General features: G+C 40.5%; 1 protein-coding gene across 1 annotated transcript in view; it reads right to left on the bottom strand.

The window, feature by feature from the left end:
• Positions 1-3,723: 3,723 nt before the first annotated feature.
• KPNB1 (karyopherin subunit beta 1) overlaps positions 3,724-6,060 on the bottom strand; it is a 37,123-nt gene continuing 34,786 nt past the window's right edge. Inside the window, exon 22 of the mRNA XM_003786443.2 lies at positions 3,724-6,060. This exon is cut by the window's right edge and continues 776 nt beyond it. The gene's annotated coding sequence lies outside the window, so the exon portion shown is untranslated.

The following is a 6,060-nucleotide window of genomic DNA, read 5'->3' as shown; positions in this document are numbered from 1 at the left end:
GCCTGTAGTCCCAGCTACTTGGGAAGCTGAGGCAAAAGAATCGCTTAAGCCCAAGAGTTTGAGGTTGCTGTGAGCTGTGACATTACAGCACTCTACCAAGGGCGACATAGTGACACTCTGTCTCCAAAAAACAAAAAACAAAACACAAAACCAGAACAGATGTACAAGATGGTTTGGTTCAAATTCCAATTAGAAGGAAAATTGATTTTAGGGGAAAATGTCATACACATGCAATTGCCAAAGGTTAACAATGGACCTTATAGAATTAAGACAAAATGGCTTTGCTACTAAATTCCAAAAACCCTTTATCCAGGGTTCTCTGTTTAATAACTATACATAACATAGCCTAGTGGTGAAAGCACAGGCAGTGAAGTCAACATGCATGACCTTGCTAGCCTGTATGACTTTGGGCAAGGTCCTCAGCTCCTCTCTGCTTGTTTCTCTTCTGTAAAACGGGACTAAAATGGTACCTTCATTATAGTATTGATTATTACTTTACATAAGATACAACAGGCCTAAATTTACTAGGTGTAGAATATAAATGTCCTAACACGATAACTAAGAAAATGCCATGAAGGCTATGTTAACCAGTTTGATGAAAATATTTCAAATTGTATATAAAACCAGCACATTGTACCCCATAATTGCATTAATGTATGCAGCTATGATTTAATTAAAAAAAAGATACAATAGGCCTAGCACCTTGTATATATATAAAATGGACACCATATAAATAACATATAAATAATGACAAATGATTTGCTAATCCTGTTTCCAGTCCTCCAATTAACCCAAGGTTAAGAGGCTCATCTCAAATCATCCAGCAAATGAGGAGGGGAAGATCTAGGAGTCATTCCACCCAAAGGCAGATGCCCTGCCTTTCAAAGGCTAAGTCATGCCATCACAGAAACTCCCTGAACTGTGCTGATACGCCATTAGTTCAACACATATTTACTTGAAGGTCTACTCTATGTCAGGAAATCTCTATCTGTAAGCTGGGCGTTAACAGTGGTAAATAGGAGAGCCAAAGTCACAGAATTGAGGAGAATATGTTATAATGGTGGTGGTGGGGAAATCAGCAACAAACAAATCAACAACAAATCAAGTTTTGTCACCCTCGGTAGAGTGCTATGGTGTCACAGCTCAGCAACCTCCAGCTCTTGGGCTTAGGCAATTCTCTTGCCTCAGCCTCTTGAGTAGCTGGGACTATAGGTGCTCACCACAATGCCCGGCTATTTTTGTTGTTGCAGTTTGGCCAGGGCCAAGTTTGAACCCTCCACCCTTGGTATATGGGGCGGACGCCCTACTCACTGAGCCACAGGCACCACTCACTTTTTTTTTTTTTTTAGACAGTCTCAAGCTGTTGCCCTGGGTAGAGTGCTGTTATGTCATAGCTCACGGCAACCTTCAACTCGGCTCAAGCAAGCCTCTTGCCTCAGTTTTTTGTCTATTTTTAGTAGAGACGGGGTCTCACTTTTGCTTAGGCTGGTCTCGAACTCATAAGCTCAAGCAACCAACCCATGAGCTCAACTGCTAGGATTACAGGTGTAGAATATAAATGTAATATATTATAAAATATATTTTAAAGCCATGCCTGGCCTTAAAATATAGACAGTGCTGTAAAGGAAATGGATGGCACATCCTAAGTATGTATGACATAGAGACCTTCTATTGCTTAGAAGCTCCCAGCCTCTGTCCAGGGCAAGTGTGGGAAAGCTTGTTTGGATCCAACAGACCCAGATTTGAATTCTGCCTGTGAGTGACCTTGGTCTAATGAATCAATCTTTCTGCCCCTCCTTCTTCTTCAGTATGACAGACTAGTGATTGTAGATTGTTGTGAGAATTGATATAAAGTAACATAGCTAATTTTCAGTTTACTGTTTTTCACCTTTCCCTTGGTGAGGCCAGGTGGAACTGTAAATTTACACCCTGTTGTTAGTGTTTTTCTGGGAGTAGGTATATGGTAATAGGGAGTTTTCCTTGGGAGAAGTACCTCCTTCCCTGCCATTTGATAATGAAGTGACAGCAGCCTTACCTTGAAGGCACTTTCAGTGAAGTGTTCTTGGTAATGTAAAATCAAAGTTTATTTTTTCCAAATAAAAATATATCTTCTTCTCTGTGTAAAAAAAAAAAAAAAATACAGTCTTGGAAGTCTATATACTTTCTGTGAGAATTTGTAATGTTTTGCTTTTGTCATTTTGTCACCTGGATCATCTTTGGTGACCACCTTGTGATTGCCACTGTTATATTTTTGAGAATATGCATATTTCTATCACTGTGTGTGCTCTAATAAGTACCATTATAATCTCAGAGTGACAAAACAAGTTGAAACAACTAAAAAAAAAAAAGATTGAATGCAGTTGTTTTTCTTTCTTTTTTGAGACAGAGTCTCAAGCTGTCACCCTGGGTAGAGTGCTGTGGTGTCACAGCTCACAGCAACCTCCAACTTGGGCTCAAGAGATCCTCTGGCCTCAGTGTTTCTATTTTTAGTAGAGAATGGGTCTTGCTTTTGCTCAGGGTGGTCTTTAACTCGTGAGCTCAAGCAATCCACCGACCTTGGCCTACCAGAGTGCTAGGATTAGACTCAAGCAATCCTCCTCCCAAATAGCTGCGACTACAGGAGCACCATGCCTGCCTGTTTGATCAAAAATTTCTGACTGACAAGGGTGTGCAATTAGAACAGGTGAAAAGCCACATGGAGGATAAGATAGGATAATTAAAGTCAACTCTCGGCTTGGCGCCTATAGCTCAACCGGCTAAGGCGCCAGCCACATACACCTAAGGTGGCGGGTTCGAATCCCCAGCCCGGACCCGCCAAACAACAATGACGGCTGCAACCAAAAAATAGCCGGGCATTGTGGCGGGCGCCTGTGGTCCCAGCTACTTGGGAGGTGGAGGCAGGAGACTCGCTTGAGCCCAGGAGTTGGAGGTTGCTGTGAGCTGTAATGCCATAGCACTCTACCCAGAGGGACAGCTTGAGGCTCTGTCTCAAAAAAAAAAAAAAAAAAAGTCAACTCTCAAGTTACTTGCCCAACCTAAACTCAGTAAGTATGTATTTCCATGAAGTAGTCTGCAGGTACCACTAGGTGAAGCAAAGGACCTACTTTTTTTTTTTTTGATACAGTCTCACTCTGTTCCCCTGGGTAGAGTGCCCTGGTGTCATCCTAAGTAGCTGAGACTACAGGTGCCTACCATATCACCTGGCTAGTTTTTCTATTTTTAGTAGAGATGGGGTCTTGTTCTTGCTCAGGCTGGTCTCCAACTCCTGAGCTCAAAGGATCCTCCCACCTTGGCTTTCCAGAGCACTAGGATTACTGGTGTGAGCCACTGAGCTCAGCAGGACCTTATTTCTTAAATCCCAAACTAATGTTCTAAGTTTTTTTTTTTTTTTAATGGGGGGGGTAGAAGTAGAAATGAAATATATGAAACAAACTAAATAAAAAAGCCAATTTTTGGATGAGCTATTAAACATCAAATTAGCTTGAAATATATGCACAAGACAGAGGGCAACCTGTACTACTACTTCAGAATAACAGGAAAACTTCTACATAGTACTCTCCCTCTACCTCATTTGTGGGAAAGCATTTGGTCTATTTCACATTTCATTAGACTGCATCCTTTCTTTTCCCAACACACACACACACACACACACTGGCCTCTTTCAAACCATTCATTTCACCTCCATGGGACACCATCTGAAACAAAAAAATGAAGCGGCAAATGTTGAAAATAAAAATAAAGCGGACTTTATTTAGAAGATAAAGGTGGTGGTATCAGTTTTGGTTAATAAAGTTGGGCTCAAGTGTTTTACAGGTCTTTAATGCCATCACACAGACTGGCATGCCAAGGGCATTCTGAATGCCAATTACAGATTGAAGTTTCAAAAACCAAGATGCTATCAAAAGCTGATGGAGTTTGGATTTCTCTTAAATCAGACTAACACACTTCTTAAATAGAGTAAATAGATTGCTTGGTTCTGAAAGTTAAAACACTACACTGAGCAATTCCCCTCTCATTCTCCACAAGTCCCTAAGGCAATATTACAGTTGCCTCTGACAGCTAAAATTTCAACATTTCAACAGAGGGGGGGCTGAAGGGAACTGGGAAAAATGAAAAGCAAAATTAATAAATGTAATTGATATAGGCAGCTGCCACTTGTGGCAAACCAAAACCTAGTCCGATGCCCATTTTCTTCACATTTGCACTGACATCTTCCCAAGCAGACGGTAACTACATTCTTGAAGGAATGTGCCCAAGACTAGGGTGGGGAAGGCCCAGACAGTGAGTGGACAGAATGCATTTTGCATTCAGTTGCCTTAGGTGGTACAATTGATTTAAGGACAAATACCCAGACTATGGAAAGCCCACTAGCCAAAGGTAACTAGAAAAGAGGAGGATTAAATGCATAACCAGTGCAGAATAACTGCAAGGCACCAAGACCACAATCCAACCAGACCATTTTCCTCCTCTCCATCATTGAATAGATCTGGGAGAAAGCATTAGTAACAGCACTCATCAACTGCTTCCCTGGAACAAAACATGACAAAACACACGGAAGGTTTTTTCATTATGGTTCTCGGTGTACTTTATTCTCCTGCTGTCTAAGCTAAGCAGCCCACACAGGACAGAAATGGGTAGCACTGAGGAATGATCAGATTTTTTTCTCTCCCCAATATTTCTGCCCCCTCCTTAAGCCCCAACCCAACCCTATCTAATATCAGGAATGGTTAGTATATCATCCTCTCCATTGAGGAACAACTGAAATGGAAACAAGGCATTAGAGGACCAGGCCTCTTAATAGGGCTTAGGAGCTGGTATGAGCTAGCTCTTTATTCACAATGGAGCGTCTCTCCTTCTAACACCTGGATTTTTTTTTTGTACACTGGTTCATAGATCGGCACTTGACTTTGAACCTGGCACCAAAAGGCACAATATCTGATACCCTGTACAAGAGCTATTAGAGATGCTGCCATATGGATGGGCAAAACCGAGCCAATCCCACTTATGAACGGAAGGCTTGGACAGAGAGGGAAAGATGCAAAGGGATGGAGATAAACATAAGCCCATACTTTTGGCTAGAATGGAAATGAAAGAGGGAATGAGGGTCTTTTTTTTAGTCCTCTAAAGACCAGGAAGCAATTTAAAAACTTCCTTCATTTTCTGAAAGCAGCATATTCAAAATGCCAGCAAAAACTCCTAGTAACTTCAAAACCAAAAGGGAATCAAAGCTCACTGACATCCCTTTTTATTGCTGAAAGATTCTAAAAATTCAGGGTGCCTTATTCCCTTGTAAAAGGGAAAATGATTAAGTCTGATTTATGGTAATCACACCACATCACACTTCTAAAAAAATATTAAAGCGTGTGACTGGGGAATGTTTGACACCGTTTTATTCATCTTCAACTTCAGTGGAAAAATATAACCTTTTTCAAGTGCCATTTTTATCACAAGAGTTCTAGTTAGTGTGTTGTGTGTGTTTACACACACAAACATTTTTATTTTGTTGGTTAGTTGGTTTTGAAGTGCAGCAAGAGACCAACACCGCATTGTAATCAATCAAATAAAAGAGAACAGAAGGCCAAGCAGTTTCCAAATGGTTATTTTATCAGATTGTTTGAACATTAAATTTTATCCTTATTTGCAATCCAAAATAGTTACCTGAAGTTTGCTGTTTTTTTTCTCTGTGTGTATGTATTTACTTTTATTGTATGTTTTCTAAATTCTTTGGCACAATTTTCTGGGGGCGTTCAGACTGCCACGATATTAAGTCAGGAGAGAGCTTTTCTCTTGGGCTGCCAATTCTGAGCATTTAAATTTTGGTTTGGGTTGTGACTTTGTTTTTGAAGTCTGCATTCTTTATTTGTAACAATTGTACTTTTATTTTTCTATATCCTCTAACTCCAGAGTTTTCTTTTTCTCCCCCCTCCCCCCCCACTTCTACATTCACAGTTGAACCATATTATTAGGAAAGGCGCCTTGATGAAAAGATCAGGATAGGAGCTCTGACCATTCGTCAGTGTTTTCCCTAGAATAATTAAAAAAAACAAAACAAAACAAAAC

The sequence above is a fragment of the Otolemur garnettii genome, unplaced genomic scaffold (genome assembly GCF_000181295.1).
Source record: "Otolemur garnettii isolate 467f Iridium unplaced genomic scaffold, OtoGar3 scaffold00018, whole genome shotgun sequence".
Taxonomy (NCBI): Eukaryota; Metazoa; Chordata; class Mammalia; order Primates; family Galagidae; genus Otolemur; species Otolemur garnettii.
The sequence above is the reverse complement of the archived record's forward strand: the minus strand, read 5'-3'. Positions and strand labels throughout refer to the sequence as shown.